At 28.9% G+C, this 17525-nt stretch overlaps 1 protein-coding gene across 1 annotated transcript in view; it reads left to right on the top strand.

Moving 5' to 3' along the window:
- The first annotated feature begins 4622 nt into the window (after positions 1-4622).
- Positions 4623-17525, top strand: part of LOC129960299 (POTE ankyrin domain family member J-like) — a 103079-nt gene continuing 90176 nt past the window's right edge. Inside the window, exon 1 of the mRNA XM_056073623.1 lies at positions 4623-4736. The gene's annotated coding sequence lies outside the window, so the exon portion shown is untranslated. The remainder of the gene's footprint in view (positions 4737-17525) is intronic.

Consider the following 17525-nt stretch of genomic DNA (forward strand, 5'->3'; position numbering starts at 1 on the left):
TTTGTCTTTATCTGGAGGGCCTTAAGAAAAGTATACGTTTCCTACCTCTCTAAAGCTTTACCAGTGCCGTGCGTACTATAATCAACATTCCCGATTACTCCTTATTCCCAGTTCTCTTCTTGAATGTAATTAAAAATAAAATGCAGGTTAATAGCCCCGGCGAAGCAAGGCAACGACGAATTATAGTTGGGTGATACTGTATCCGCCTAATACTTAGTCAGGTGGATCACCTGATCGCAGACGAAAGATATCATGAAATTTATTATTCGGTAGCAATCGAGTTCAAGAACGGATACCGAATACTTTTTATCTGCACCTGTATTTTATTCTTGATATTTCTGCGTACCTGATATAAAATGCATCAAATGATGTACTATAACTAAACTCTACATTTGCTATAAATTTTTTTAAGCAGGAATTGCAAAATTGTCTAGCATGCATTCTAAATCTAAACCATTTTAATCTTACCAACTTTCTTGGCTGAAGTTTTGAAGTGTGCAAGTCGGTAAATGAGCTGATCTTATTAAATATCATAATTATCGTAATCTTTTTAAGTATCAGCGGGTTTGGAAAAGAGAAGAATCGTAAATAATCAAAAGTAAAAGATCGAAAACTTTTCAAACTTTAAAATGAATAAATCATATTTAAAAATAATAATAATTGTTTCCCCTTTACGCACTTAAAATATTTTCGTCTCACTGAAACAAATTATGAGACATTATTTTAAACAAGGTTGTTCAAAACATATTTATAGGAAATTTTGAAGGAAAAAAAATTTACCCTAATTATCCTTGACTTTTAGAAATCTTTTGTTTACGGAAATGTTGTACATGTGAATAAAAAACGTTTTTTAAAAAAGCTAGGCCTTGTAATGCTTATCGCATCAAATTGTCGGTATAAGTTTGCTTTCAGTTTTTTAATAGAGTATTACTGTAAACTGATTGACAACTGTATCACTGTTTTACCTTCTGGATAAAAAGTTATTCAATGGAAGATTTTATGGTGATAAAACAATTTTTTTTATTCTTTCATATCTGCAGTTATTGCACAGAGAGATTTACAGAAAACATATCTGATTTGCAATCGTGAAATATTTTAGAAATTCTCGAATTGTTTTTTTTTTGCCTGTTTTTATGTTGTTTCTTAAAAGTTTTTATTGAACTTTAAAGTTTGAAATCAATTTTTCAGTCGGTCTTGATAACTAGAATTCTAAAATTATGCCCAGTAGTATGTTACCGATCGATTGTGACAGTACAATATTTTCTTATTTTCAGAACTCGATTTTCAGTTATTCGTTTGATTTCAATTAAACTGTGATTCCATAGGCTTGGTATCATGCACTTTTGAATTCCAGAAAATATTTATTTCAGTATTTTAAATAATTTATTGGATAATAAAATAAAGAACAAAAACTAGAAACTAATCAAATTTTAAAAAATACGCATTAGTCTATTGTAAAGGATATAATAGTTTTTTAACTTTCTCGTATGCGAAATATATAAGAAAGTATTGTAATCGTCATGAATCCTAACTCGAAATTTCGAAGAAATTCCATTTCAGACGTCTGTGAGCCTGAAAAATACATTTTGGAATTTTGTTTGTCTGTGAACACAATAACTCAGAAACGCTTTGTGACGGATGAAATTGGTATATTGACTTTACACCACAATTGTAAATTTATCAAATTTTGAATGAAATCCGTTCTGAGGGAAATCATCTGTCCGGCTGTTTCAAGAAAGTACAATAATTACAGTACATAAAAAACTAAATGAATAAAATTTGGTACACAGTTTTAGAATATAAAGTATAGCTATACAGATTTGTATCAAATTTTGAAACAACTCTGTCAAAGGGTTGTCTTTAGCGTGCATGTAAACGCAATAAATAAATGACTTAAATAAATGAAATTTAGTATGTGATTTTGAGACTGTAATTGTAGCTCTATATCAAATTTTGGTTCCAATTGGTGAGAAAACAGGCGTCCAAAATACATATTCGATTTTCGTGTACTTGCATATTGATCGCATGCTAGAGATTATTTACAAAAGACCGCATGATAGATTTAGTAAAAATGCTAGATTCACGCCAAAGATATATTTCATAACAATTGTTCACATTCGCGACTTTACGCAAGGTCCCCAATTCTATGCGGTGGGAGGGGGATGATGTCTTTATTCGAGAGTATGCGAGAAAAATTTGGGAGAACCTCTCCAGCTGTTTATTAAAACTATGTAAAGTACTTACAACAATATCATAAGAATATTTGGCCATAATGAATGTCATAAGAAAGAAAATCCTGGAACCTTCGTTAAAATTTAAAAATATATTTAAATATGAAAGAAATTCGTTTGTTTAAAGTATTTAATTAGCGCCTCACGCTTTTATAGTTTGGATTTGATCTCTATATTTTTGATTTTAAAAATTTTTTCTGCTTGACAATTTACTACCAAATGTTTTTGAACATTTAATATTAATAAACGGTCAATACATTAGCCGCCTTTAATCTCATTTTTAATCCATAGTAAGAAATTCGGTTGTATCTATCCTAAGTTTAAGGAAGAGGATTTGGAAAATTAGCGTAGGCTTTTGCGTATTATTACAGTAGCATTCATCATGCCACCACGAATTTTTCAAAGAATATGAAAAAATGTTTAAAATTCTCTAAAAGAAATTATGATCATGAAATCATATAACTGGATCAGAATCCGAAATATTGAAAAATTCTGAATTAGGCCAATTCAGTTTGGTATGGCATACTGCAATAATCAGAAATTTTCTGAATTTATGCATTCATAATTACAAAAACTGGAAGCTACAATTTCCTGTTTTTTACTTTCGTGCATACGAGGTATGTAAAGAGAAAGTATTAAAATAGTTTTTTAAAAAATTCGAATTGAATTTTGACGAATCTCTACGCTTTAGGCTCTCATGATGTTATGCTGGGGGATCCAAAGTTTTATGGGGGTTGGGGTGGGACGCGCCTTTATTAGAAAATAGGTGAGAGAGTTTTGGAAGAAAAAAAAAGAACCTCCCACTGGGTTTTCATTTAACAATCCAGAAGGAGAATTAAAGAGGTTTTCATTTTATATTAAAAAGCTTTCTTTAATGAGTTATATTTAACTATATTTTGTCGAATGCTTTCCAGATTGAGTTTGTATGAGTATGAAAGCAATACATTTTATTATGAAATGCTCTGAATATAGTTCCGGGTCTTTTGATCCATCATTCGACCATTTCAGTTTGTCGAACATCAGAACTTCATTATATTTTAATAATGAACTATTCTACGTTATTATTCTTCTAGCTAGGCTACTACAGTTTAACAATTTGCATTTCTATTTATGATAAATCTGGCAAAAAATTAGGAATAAATTTTATTGCAACAAATCTGTCCAGTGAAGATGTGAAAAATTCAGGCTCTTTGATAGAGAAATGTCTCAGACTTTTGCCCCACTTTAAAAAGTTGCCTTGCATTTAAATTTCCAAATTTATCATGCATTTTTCCGTTTTATTGATCTAATCAATTTTTTAAATACCAGAGCTTAACGAATTGCTTCCTATTTGAAGGTTACTTATATTTTAGCGACATACATTTCCCTTCAGTAGCGGCATTTTTGACAAAAATAAAAGATAACGTTTATCAAAAGAAATATTTAGTGAATATGTGAAAAAATCCGGGCATTTTTTTTAGAGAAAAGTCCCAGTCTTGTTACAAACTTTTACATCTTTAGTTATTTTGCATTTTAATTACCAGAGATTACCTTTTCCCAATTACCACCAGAAATTAATCACGTTTTAGTTATAAGCTGGATGTTGGGTTACTTTTAAAAACGCTAATTGTGACAAATAGTTCATTGGACATGCTTAACTCTTTAATCGCCTTACCTGTTCGTCATATGCGCTTTGAATTATCATTTCTCAAACTTATCGTCATTGAAGGATTTAATTTCAACTCATATTATCCGATACAAAAATGACACATAATCCTCAAATATCAGGTATTCTGTAGCTTCTTATTTGAATTTGTAAAATAACACATTTTCTGATCAAAAGCGTCATCTAATGAGATAACAAAGCGGTCAAGAGGCTAAAAGAGATCTTTTTGGTGAAGATATGAAAAATTCGATCACTTTTATAAAGATACGTTCTAATTTTTGTTGCAAACCTTTTCTCCACTAGTTACTTTGCATTTAGATTACCAGGTAATCACGCATTTTACCATTTGATTGTTTGGCGCACTCTGAAAGATCTAAACAATTGAAACTCTCTGTAAAAAAAAAAAAAAAAAAAAAAAAACGCAACTCCTCAGAACGAGCGCGTTTAGAGAATATAAACGATTTAGATTGCATTTTTCCTTTTATTTTTTTTTATAATTCGTTCTTTGGTCTAAAAATAAATCGGTCCGTGAGAATTTGCTTCAGCTTCAACGTCGCTACCACTTGAAATCAAAATCATTTTTAATGTCTGGGAACGGCTCCTGACAGAACGTGTACTAATTTTGCCATTGCACAATCGAGAAGAGGAACAATGCATTGAGAACAATCAAAAATGAAGAAAAAATTCTCCCATATTACTTCCTCAACAAAATCCACAGCTTTGGCGACTGAATAGTAAATTTGGCGATTAAACAGAAGTGGTGGGAAAATCCTCTCAAGCAGACTATAGCCAAAGGCAAGGGATGAACAGAAATAAAACACGTTTCTCTCCATTTGCTGAAGCTGTCCGCGCTGTTTGCGGTAAGTGATATTGTCAATAGAGATAGTTCTTGCTTGTCAACATGCATAATAACAATATTCAACGCTTTAAAGGACCAATTCCTCCCCCCCCCGGAATGTATATTAACATATTTTGGGGACTGAGTCGACTAAAGAAATTCATTTAGCTTATAAAATGGAATTGATTTAATTCGCTGGTTGATTTCATTAATTGATTGACAAATCAATTAATTAATTATGATTTGAGATAATAAATTGAAACATTTAGGTGGTTAATTTGTTGAAAAATCTGACAAGAACTTAACCCAATTTTCTTTGTAGTGTTACGTTTTGGCATATTAATATCTCAAAGAAATAATAATTAATATTTGATAGTCAATTTTATTGATGAAATCACATTCTATAATCAAAGTATTTTTTACATTTTTTTTGAAATTTCTGAAATTAATTAAGAAACATCTGACCTAATCACAGAATCAAAATAAATTACCGTGCACATTTAAAAATTGATGATTTTGATATTAAGCATAGTATCCATAGTTTTAGAAAACGTAAACATAAATTTGTATCGGTTTTTGTTATGAATATGAAAACATAAAATACGTGAAATCATTCTGTTGTCAAATGCAAATACATGTAAAAAATTACCTTTTGTTTACAAACGAAGCTTTTTAAAGTGTGAACTTATACCAAAATGAGATCGTGCGGAACGATCTCACTTTGAAAAAACGAAAAAAATTGCTTCCAAAATCAACTTTAATTAAAAAATTTTTGAATAAAATTTGTTAAACAATGGTTTTAACCATTTTCATTTGAGAGGCATTTCCCAGGGGCCATTGTAGAGGTGAACCATTTTCATGTTTCTTGATTTCCATACTTGCTTTTTAACTGGAATATCGATTATTATTGATCTCAAAGTCGATCAAATTTTGTAAAATAATTCGGAAAATTTTGTTCCCGTAATGCACATTTTTCTCTAAACTATGTTGAAAAAAGCAATTTTTACTCGAATTGAGTTCTTAATTATCCTATTCAGTTGAGTGAACTGAACAGCAATTATCTCAATGGAGAAAAAGTCGTAGTCTTTTTGGAATCAAGGTTATTACATTGGGGTACCTAAATCAATAGATTGAGAAGTTATAAGATAAGTAAGCATGTCCTCGCTTCCCAGAATGTTAAGCAAGTTGATGTTTCCTGATTAACCGACCTACCGTTGACGATGGGTGACTTTTTTGTCTGAGGGGTTATCGAATGTTCTGCTAATAAAGGAAGTTATTATGGATCTACCAGAATCCCCGAATTTCCTCTTCGCCTGGACGTTCAGTTCATTCCGAATGTTACAGTAAGGTAGTCGAGGGTATGTATTTATAAAGGGGATTGTAACCAAAATTCTAGTGATGTTTTGGGCAATGAACTAAACAATAAGTACAGAGTTCTAAGAAGTTGAAGTTTAATATGACGAAAAAAATCAGTTTTTACAATTTTATTTATTTATTTTTTGAATTTAGAAACACTAAAATGAACTCTCGTATTCTCAAATAATTATACTTTTAATGATTTTTCCCAAAGCATAGGTTGAAATCTCCTCTTGTCAAAAGTGAAAAAAATACGATATTTGCGAATATTTCTATACGATATTTGCGAATAGAATATTCATGTTTTTGGCGGCCCTTCTCATAGTGAAGACGCATTCACTCATTCACTTGAAGGCAAGAGTTTTTTAAAGTGATTTCCGTTTAATTTAATCTTAAATAAAATAATTGAGTAATTTCAAACGATTTGAAACTTCTTCACATTACCTTTTTTTAAATGCAAAAGGTCATATATCATATTTTTTCTATATATGACATCTTGCATTTAGAGAGGCAAATCAAGGGACATGTTGCCATAGGTGATCCCTTAGTAAAAATTTGGGATCTCGTGAAATAGGTCTTAAAAAATTTTAGCAGAAAGCAGAATTTTTAAAAAATTCCTCCAAATTTAAAGCATTTAAACAACATTTTCTAAATATTTGTGTTATGTTATTACCTTTTTCTTTTGCTTTAACAAGACGCAGAAGATCATGCTAGGGCGTCATGCTGTCTGATTAGATAATAATAAGCTGGCTTCTAATGATTTTTAAGATCTTATCCCTTTTGTGTGTGTGTGCAATGGCATCCAAAATCGTGGAAAATGTATTAATTCATATTTTTATATGTCTTTTTTTTTTAATTGCACGCTTGTGTACTTTTGCGCATTATATGCGCAAAAGTCTATTATATAGAGCAGAATTTTAAAAATCCTGCTTAAAGGAAAAAAAAAAAAATTTTTTTTTAACTACTTTCTTATGTATGAAGTCCACAACGAGAAAGTATTGGGGTTATCAACAAATTCGACTTTGGGATTTTGACTAATCCTCACATTTTAACCTCCCTGAGTCCGTAAAAAACATTTTGATATTTATGTCTGTCAGGCTGTGGGTACATAATAGCTACATACATAGTGGGTACATAGAGAGATTTGGTGTGTTGTTATTACCTCAAGATTAAACATTTCTTTAAATTTTTAGACGAAACCACCGACATGATGCCTCTATGACCATCTGTGTGCATGTAAAATTGGCAACTCAGAACTCCAAAGAGCTAAAATAGTCTTACGGATATGACATGGGAATATGCATATGATAACTCTAAAAATGGATAAACCAAAATGGTAGATCTGTCAGATTTGGTATAAATCTGTAAAAAGAAATACTGAATCTGTGTGTGTCTACACAACTCCAAAATTCTGCGAACTAGATTATTGAAATTTGGTACTTGATATTTCTTAGAAACATTATGTCTATATCAAAGAGTGGTCCAAACAAATTGAAATTTAAGGGCTATTGTTCCAAAATGCATATTCATTTTTGTTCACTGTATGTCGAAGTTAAAAACAAAACGATATGTATTATAGAAATACACGAGAGAGTAGAAAGGAAACATTCCCACTTGCAAATCCAGGTGAAAAAAATTGCTTGAAATAATTTTCCGTTAAGGCATGTGTACACAGATGTGCTCATACATATTAAAAGAGGCCAGTGAAAAATTAATTGCAAGTAGAAAAATATTAAATTCAAAATAGTCAGATTATTTAGAAAAAAAAAATTATCACGATGTTTCAGACTGAGATGGCGTTCTGAACAATGTTCTTCATGCTATCAAGCGTGGACTGTAAAATTTTATCTTATTAAAGTTAGAATTAAATAAGACTAGTTATTTATTTTATAATAAAATTTTTTGTACAGTACAGAATATTCACTCAGGCTGTGAGAAAGTTTCTAAAATGTTATATTTTTTCAACATTTATAAATGTAAATAATATGAAAATACATTTTTATTAGAAAAACTAAAAAATAAATTGTTAATCGTCAAATTATTAGCTGATTTTTCTCTGGAATTTCATTTTAGTTGATACACTCATAAGAGATCCGAGCGATAAACATAATAATAAAAATAAAAAATAATTAAAAACACGATTTTATTACAAGATTTTTTTCAAATTTAAAAACGCAAAAAATAATAAAACCTGAATTTGTTATTTTCATTGAAATGTAAAAAATATTTATCAAAAAGAGGGTCTTATGTTTCTATGATTATTTTGGTTAAGCCGTAATATTACAAACTATTTCTTTCAAATTCACTATCAGATATCAAATCGCGCTTAAAGTCAAAACTAAGGCATTAATCAATAATTAAGTTTTAAAAATATTAAAATAGGATGCAGGGTTCGTGAGGCACAATTATACAAAATTTGACATCCCTAACATACCAGGAAAATTAAATAATTTTTAAATATGAATTACTATAAATAATATTAATAAACTGCATGCAGCACTTTGAAAAATTGGCACAATAAAACAACAAAATAAACATCACAATTCATATCTAATGCATTCAAACGCTTTTTAAAAGTTTCAGATTTTTGTTTTTGTTTTACTGTATTTTATAATGATGAATTAAGGACTGAATTAAATATTTCAAAAATTATTTAGTTGCGGTTACTGAAGAATCAAGATATCGTGCATTTAGCTAATATAGACAAAGTAGAATCGAAGAGAATTTTATATAATTACTAGTTTTTGCACCGAACGAATGAAAATGAATTTAAATTAAGGACAACATATTAATATTATATTAATAGGAATTTAAAAGTACCAGAGAAATATTTGTCTTATTGACAAATTCAAAGAGATAGAATGCGCGAAGTTTCCCTCTATAACCAGAATTTGTCGCTAATATGAAGTGAAGTTGCCTACAGGCTATCTTGATCATAGCAATGAATGCATTCAAGTAGTAGCGACTTGAAGCTATTCCAGTAAAATAGTCCAAGGCAAACTTCAAGATGAATGAAACAGCGACTTGAAACATCGCAAAAAGTTGCATCGTACTTAAATGTCTGTTTCTTCTTAAAATTTTTATAAATGATTACATTAAATATTGTATTAATGGAATTTTTAATATGATATAATTTTAATGGAATTTTTAATATAATATTAATGGCATTTTATAAGATTACATTAAATTAATGTAATCCTATTAAAATGGAATTATGGAATTTTAATGGAATTTTTTGGTAGAAATCTATTATTAATGGAATTTTTTGATAGAAATCTATTACATGAATGAATCTAAATTTATATCATAGTTGCAATCCATCACATTCCATTAAATTTGATATAAAATATTTGAAAAATGAGAGAATAGAAAGAAATTCTTATATTATAAAGACAAGAAAACTTTCAACAACAATTTACAATTTACTTTCATTGTTCGATTTTTTTTAAAGAATAGTCTTCAAAAATTTAATGGCTTTTCTGAAATTAAAAATGTTCTGTTAATGGATGAGACTGTTATGTTGCACATTTCTAACAATTCCGATTCATTTCGCACTGTTCCAAAAATTTACAAATATTTTTTTTTTTTAAATATACTTAGTTTTAGATTATTTTGTTTACATAGTTATTTACAGGCTGCTATTGTTTAAAGTACTTTAATGTGTTATATTTTGGGAAACCTAGACTCTTTTGTTTTCAACACATTTGGAATTTTGTATAAAAACTTTTCTTTCTATAAATCTATTAGTATATTCGCAACAGCTTGAAATAAATACATTTTTTTTTTTTTTTTTTTTTTTTTTGTAGATGCGATTGTGTTTTATACCGCACATGAGCCTTTTTGGGTTTTGCTGTATCCTTTATATGTAGAATATATATAATATAAATTGTAAATATATAAAGCATGTTTTGAAAAAACAGTCGTGAAGCTCTTAAATGATTTTTATTCCTAATAATTTCGAGGAAATAAGCCAATTTTGATCTGCTGTTAGGACTTCTATGTCTAAGCCATGGCGAGTGTGATATAGCGTACTGATTAGGAAGACAGAGAGCAGGAAAGCGCGAGCACGAGAAAATATTCCGAACTTAAATAGTTTCTTGAAGTTGGCCGATACAAAATTTTGGCACCGAGGGGGAAAATAATAGCACCTCGGAAATTAAAATTGCAGTGAAGCCGGAGTCAGAGCGGTTAGAAAACTCTTTTTAGAACTTAGATTAATTAGAAAATATCAATTAGCGTCCTTACTTCAAGTGTATAAAGATGGAATTTTGTAACCAATTTATGACTCGTTTCCGATTTACTAGAACTCTGCAATTTTGTACTCTTAAAAGTGCATTATATTAATAGTTTTAGCTTAGTAATTATTTAATAGATTTTTCTTAGTTAAATTTTTATATACATGTGATAGCACCTGGTAGTGAATTTAAGAAAAACGAATGACAAGATTCCATAATAAGTATTATAATGAATGAGCGATTAAAAAATTAATTACTGAAAAACAGAATTTTTCACATAAAAAAAATCTAATGGTCAAAACAAAAATGTAAACGTTTCAGATATTTAAAACAGCATTATAAAGAAACTAAGCCGCAATACAGAAGCATTCATTAAAAATTATAATGCATTATGAATAGAATTAAAATTCTAACTTACGTAATCTATTTCTACCAGTGCTTCACGCCTTAGTTTTGTTTTTTCTTTATGTTTTTATTTTTGACTCCTCGAATTTTTTATAAAAAAATGAGTGTCTATTTTTTAGTAGGTACATAAATAAAAGCGTGTTTCTAAAATTTTTATTTATTTTTTTATTTAAAGATACAATTTTAAAATGCATCTGTGCTTACTCTTTTCTAATTGCATCTTCTCATCCCACAACAGCCATTCATTTCACGAACCATTGATCAGAGATATATAAAATCTTAAAAGCGGGAAAAGGGAATGTCCCAACTTCAGTCTGGCTCTACACTTAAATCGGAGCATGATATAAACAGGCGCGTCTGCAGCAGCAAAGAGTGTTACCGGTTTTAATATTTTGCATTTTTACCTCATCATATCTTACATGAACCCGCTCTGAATAGAAAAGACAAACTTTCTTTGAGATTTATGTTTTGATGCCGACTGGAGTAGGCGGTCGTATCCACATGTTACAGAATGGGTGCCGCATACTGGCGAAGATCTTTCAAATATAATGTTTATGTTGTTGCGATAAAAATAAAAGGGTTTACAATTGTAATTATATACCGAAACTTCTAGGAATAACACAACTTCTACTGCATAGTCTGGGGAAAAATAAGAAAAGAAATGTGAAATCTTTGTAGCCTCTTATGATCGGAGATTTTATCTTTGACATGAGAAAAAATGTGATATTGAATGTAAATGTTCTTTTGATGCCCTAAAATAATTTAATGAGTCAGTAAAAATGTTGCTTTTACCGAGATGAAAATATTTGATTTATTAATTAATAGCCATTAGCAACCAGCTGTATCATTGGAAATATTGGTTGTGTTTCATTTCAAGTAAATTTCTAATACAAAACTTAAAAATACTTTGTTGAAAAAATCATAAACATTTAGCATCAAATTATGATAGCCATTTAAGCCATGTTTTTTAAATAGATTTACACCGGTAGTGTTTAACGTGCACATGAATTTTCTTAATTTAGTCGAATCCCATGACGTCAAAGTGGCATTAAAAATATACCTGTCCTGGTTGTCTATCTTTAAATGACACTTTGTTTTTCTTGTTTCTATAACTTCCTTTTCTTTTTTTTTTCTCATGTAAACGGAGAAGACAAGAGACAAAACCATTCTTCTTTAGCTTTTTCCAGAATGAATAATATATAATTATTCGTAGAACCATGAAAATGGTTTAATTATCATAACAGGATGGAAAGTATTGTTTGAAATTATGTAAAAAAATATTTTTAAAAAGGTCAAAAAAGAAAATTGTATATCATTTAAATTGATATCATTAAAATATGTATCTAATATTTTGTATTAATATGTAAAAATATGCATTTGTTTCATTTTTGATTAGTTAATATTTTAATTAAAATTTCATGAAATAGCTCCGAGAGGCATATTTTTATCCTCCTATCTGTATCAAATCTGATAGTTCTAGGCCTAACGGCCTGTTAAACAACAACACACACATACACTTTTATTATTAATAAAGATACCAAATTGGGAACTAACCTATTTAATAAGTATCGATACTAAACCGTTTTAAGCTGATATTTCGTTAGACCTGCACTTTAAGCTATATTAAAGTTGAAAATTAATGTACTGAAAGAAATATACTTAGCATTCTGTATGCTCAAAGTACCCTGCTAGCCAAAGACTTAAAAAGATGATGCGCATTTACTCAATACAACTGTAATCCGCATTTTAATTCCTTATTTGGTCTGTTGTATGCATAATGCCAATTAGTCTACTATTACAGAAGAACATGGTTGATTCGAAGCCGATGGGATATCATTTAATTCCATTAAAACAAAAATTCGAGGGAAAAATGAGTAGAACAAGATATAACGATAATTTATTCACTGAAAATGGCAGTAACGAATTATTTTTAGCATTTAACTATTTTAATGAATAATTCATAACTAAATAATAAAGACTAAGTTTTTTAATAAATGAAGAATAACGATAATTTTTTAATTATTAATTTTAAAACATTGATCTCAATAAATATGTAAGTAATAAAAACAATATATTTCACAGTACAATTGGTATCTAAGGCGTTAAAAGTTTTTTTACTTTCGCGTACACGAAGTATAGAGAAAATATTGGAACCGTCGAAAAATTCAAACTCGATATTTTGACGAATCTCCAAGTTTCGGATATCCCTTAAAAGCACATTTCAGGCATTATGTCTGTCTGTGAACACGATAATTCAAAAGGACTAGAGAACTCAAGAGCTAGACGAATGGAATTTGGTTTATAGTTTTTTCACCAAATTTGCAATTTCCTTCAGATATTAAGCTAAATTCATTCAGAGGAAATCTGTCTGAACTTCAGTTCGAACATAAGTTAACATGATTACTTCAAAACGAAGAGAACTAGAGGGATAACATTTGATGTACAGGTTTAACATCAACAGTGTTGATGCGTTTCAAATTTGAAACCAAATCCATTAAGGGGTTGACCATCTGTCGATCTGTATTTTCACATGTCTGGAAACGCGATTACTCAAAAATGCAAATATATCAAATGTGCGTTGTGATTTTATGACTACAATTGTAGCTCTATTTCAAATTTTGGTTTCAATAGTTGGAAAAAACGCACCTTAAATACAAATTCAATTTTAGGATATTACTAACCGTATACCAGGGATTAATTGCTTAAAAATATCGCCAAAACCGCAAGATAAATTCAGTATAAAAATGCTGAATCCATGCCAAACAACAAAAATTCGTTAACTATTGTTTGTAAAATGCCATGGAAGGCATTTGCAAAAATCCAAAAATGAAAAAAAGCTAAACTTTTTATTGCTTTTTAGAATTTTGAAAAAATATCCACTTAAAATCCTTGAGAGCACGAGATATGTAGATATTTAATAGACAAAAAAAAATCAGAACTGAAACAATTTTTTACTTTTGTTACTCGTTAAACAAAAATAATTTCGAATTTTGATCTATATTTTAACAACTATGTTAATAAAAAATGGATGGTACAAAGAAAAAATTTGAGTGCACGACGAATTTAGATTAGACAAGTTTCTTTGTGTTAAACTTTTAATTATGATCGCTCATAATTACTCAGGTTTTTTATCAGAGTTAATTTTTAGCCACCAAATTATTAGCAATACTGAGGAACCAAGATGCAGTTTGTTTAACGAAAACAATATTTACTATCTTTAGTTCTGCCATCGAATCAAAAACGAAATATTTACGAATTACAGACGACGCTATTGGATTTTAATCTTAATATGTTGAATTCAAGTTACCAGAGAAAATTTCGAATTATCGACGAATTTGATTAAAAAATTTTCGAATTTCCTAAGTTCCATGGTATTATTAAAAAAATATATAGAACAAATGTTTGTCTTTGATACAGTATTTTTCTGCTTTTATACTCTTCAAAAACGCAAATTTCAAAAACTTTTCTATTGGAGCATTAGCGCTATAAATAGCAAGAAATTACTTAATTCATACTCCTTTCAAGGAGTAACTAATATAACTTCTGTTTTAGAAACAGATTGCCAAAAGAAGGAAAACATTCATTTCTGAGGTTAAATATATGCCAAATATCTATGTTCCTTCAAATAATAATGATGATGAATATAAAATGAAATACTGTAAAATACCTGCAAAAATGCAGGAATAAAATCCATTTTAATACCGAAATGATCAGAATCCATCATGCGTAAACACCCAAAAGAAATAATTTTGTATACATAAAATGATCATTTGTTCATTACTTTTCTATTGGAGCATGCTTGGCGAATATCGTTTGGTCTGAAACAGCACCGAAATTTTTTTTTATTTGATGGCAAAAAAGATGTTTACCCAGCTGTATTTCTAGAAGGGAAAAATGATGCATTTTTTTCGAATAAAGATTCTAGAAATTCTAACATTATAAATATATTTATTATTTCCTCTATCCTAAATTATGGCACTGATTAAAAAATATTAAAGCTTAATTGATGAAATGAATTATTTTAGTAATCAAACAACTTTGTGTTTAATAGTAACATTTAAATAACATTTGATTTTAAACAAACACTTGGGTATTCTGTTGAGTCAGAGTTTGGAATCCGAAAATAATATTTAATTTTGAATGAAATAACACCTGCTGTATTTACAAAATGGGCAATTTCGATTAAAGTAATATGATATTACTAAAAAAAGAGTAACAAATTATTGTAATTAACTGAAAATGAAATCAACCATGTGAAAAGTTGTTCTAGCCGAAGAAAAACTGAAAGTTGAATCACGATGTCATTAATAATTGTGTTATCAAGATGTCTTAGGCAAGGCCAGCCACATTTCTATTGAAAAAGCTTGATAATTTAAATTATGTTTAAGTCTATCTTAGGAAAATTACTCTACTTAAATAAAATAAGAGCTAGTTGTAAATAAATATAATAAATCCAGACAAAAAAAAAATTTTTAATATACAGGATGTTCTTTCTAATCGTAGCACAATGATTAATTTCTATATCATTAGAGATAGGTACATACTTCCAGCTGAAAATGTTTTAAACAATAAATGTCTAACTGAAAAGATTACAAAAAGCCAATTTTTATACTCTCCCCGGTCCTATTGCATTTCGTAAAATAATCTTAACATGGCAACATTTTCAGCCAAAAAAGATCCATTTTTTTACGACCGCCTCGTTTGGCGTCCATTGATTGGCAGATCTTCCTTGAGGAGGCCATTCAAATGGTCTAAAATAACGGTATTCAAAGCTTCATAACTCAGTTTTATCATAGGGGAATCGAATATATTACGAAATATGCTTAATAGGATTAAGCAACTGCATAAAAAGTTAAGAGATTGTTATTTTTCATCAGTAAACTTATTGATTAAAATATATATTCTATCTGGATACAGAGAGTATTTAAAAATATAGAAATAACTTAAGAACAAAAGGTGAATAATTTTCGATTGCAGTTATTTTATTGGCATGCGTCACTATATTAAAATTTTACTGACCAATATTTACTATCTTACTCAATTTACTGTAAATTATTTATTAAGGTCACGCAGAAGAAAAAGTCATTTGAAAAGTGTTCTGCGTATGGAATTGCATTGAATATTGAACAGATATCGATTAAGTTTTTAGTGAGTTACATTCAGACAATATGTTTTGAACTTGATTGATCTTCTCATGGAACTTTACCTCATATTTTTTCAATGAAACGTCCTGAATGTTCGTTTTTTTCTCAAAACCAATTTACATCAAAAGTAAGTTTCGGATTTCAAGTTAAACAAAGCTATTACACTTGTTTTGTTTCATTTCGCACGCAAAACTCATTTCAACGCTCATTCGAACGTACAGAAATAAATTTTGAGGCGGTTTCATAAAAAATGAGGAAGACCCCTTTCCATCACTTGAAATGTACGATTTCTAATTTTTAGATTCATAAAAGAATGTTTTTTTAAATATGTTTTTATTAGTATATTAAAATGAACAGAACAACATCATGAAAGCGTGAAGAGACTGATAGAAACACTTTAATTACACTCTAGCTGTGTAATTTTAATCACATTAATGTATTTTTTCATTTTTAATGACAGTGAAACAATTTTCTTTTTCGTGCCATTCATTGTGACTTATTTATTCCATTAGGCATTATTTTCCTTATCTAACTCTTTTACGATTCTGTTATGCCGTCTATGTTTTTATTAAAACATTACTTAATGCGATTTAACACATTATTAAAAGAGTCTTATCAGATATTTATTATTTTCTCATTTTTAATCTTTAATATGTTTCAGAATTCATTATTATAATTATTACTGAATCTTAATGCCAATTTTCTACAGTATCACTGCCGAATGTCTTCACGTATGTGGAATGAAAATTTAATTAAAATTTTTCAATTAGCTAATAATAGAATTCTGAAAATGCTAAATATTACATATTTATCAGGAATATACCACCGTATTAATTTTTGTATGTAAGAGAATTACTGAAAAATCGATTTCAATCAATACACGTAAAAACTAATCAAGTGATAACTCGTTGACGATACCAAACTTCTAGTAAATAAAGTATCGATAAAGTTTTAGACTTTTTACCATCTTAATTTCCCATCTTTTTCAGACAAAAATGTATCGGACATTTTTTCCTTCCTGAGAAGACTTTACTTTCCATATAATTTTCAAAAGATTATTTTGAAATCAATGAAAATTTGGAAAACATGAAGAGCAAATAATTTTTCCTCTGTCTGTATAAATTCCCGAAATTAATACCAGTTTTGAGGAATTAAGAATTAGTTTTACTACATTTTACCAATTAATTGAGTCAAAATTTTAGAATGACTCCCCTCAAATGATCCTTTCATCATAGCCAATTTAAAGAATTAATGGTGAATTCAATGTGGTCAATTCACATATTATCACTGCCACAGGACTAAGTACTTGCACACGTAACCTAATATTTAAATGCTTTTCATTATACAAGGAAGTCATACATGTCATTTTGTGAAAGTATACAAGAAAGAAAAATACTCCTATTTGTTCAATTTAACAATTTCAAAGGCAGTTTATGCTGTTATTTAGTTCGATTTGTTTCATGTTCTTGAATACGCAATCTTTTTAATTATTTTTGGATGTGCTATTATTTTGAGATTTTGTCACCAAAGTGTTTCCGATAACAATACATTATTTTACTCTTTTGGGAATTTAATTATCAATTAATAAGTTAATTTAATTAAATATTGATTTCTTTTTGCAAGAGCCATCTGGTAGTGAATTTGAAAAAAAGTGATTTTATTACTTATTAA

Source organism: Argiope bruennichi, chromosome X2, assembly GCF_947563725.1.
Source record: "Argiope bruennichi chromosome X2, qqArgBrue1.1, whole genome shotgun sequence".
Lineage (NCBI taxonomy): Eukaryota > Metazoa > Arthropoda > Arachnida > Araneae > Araneidae > Argiope > Argiope bruennichi.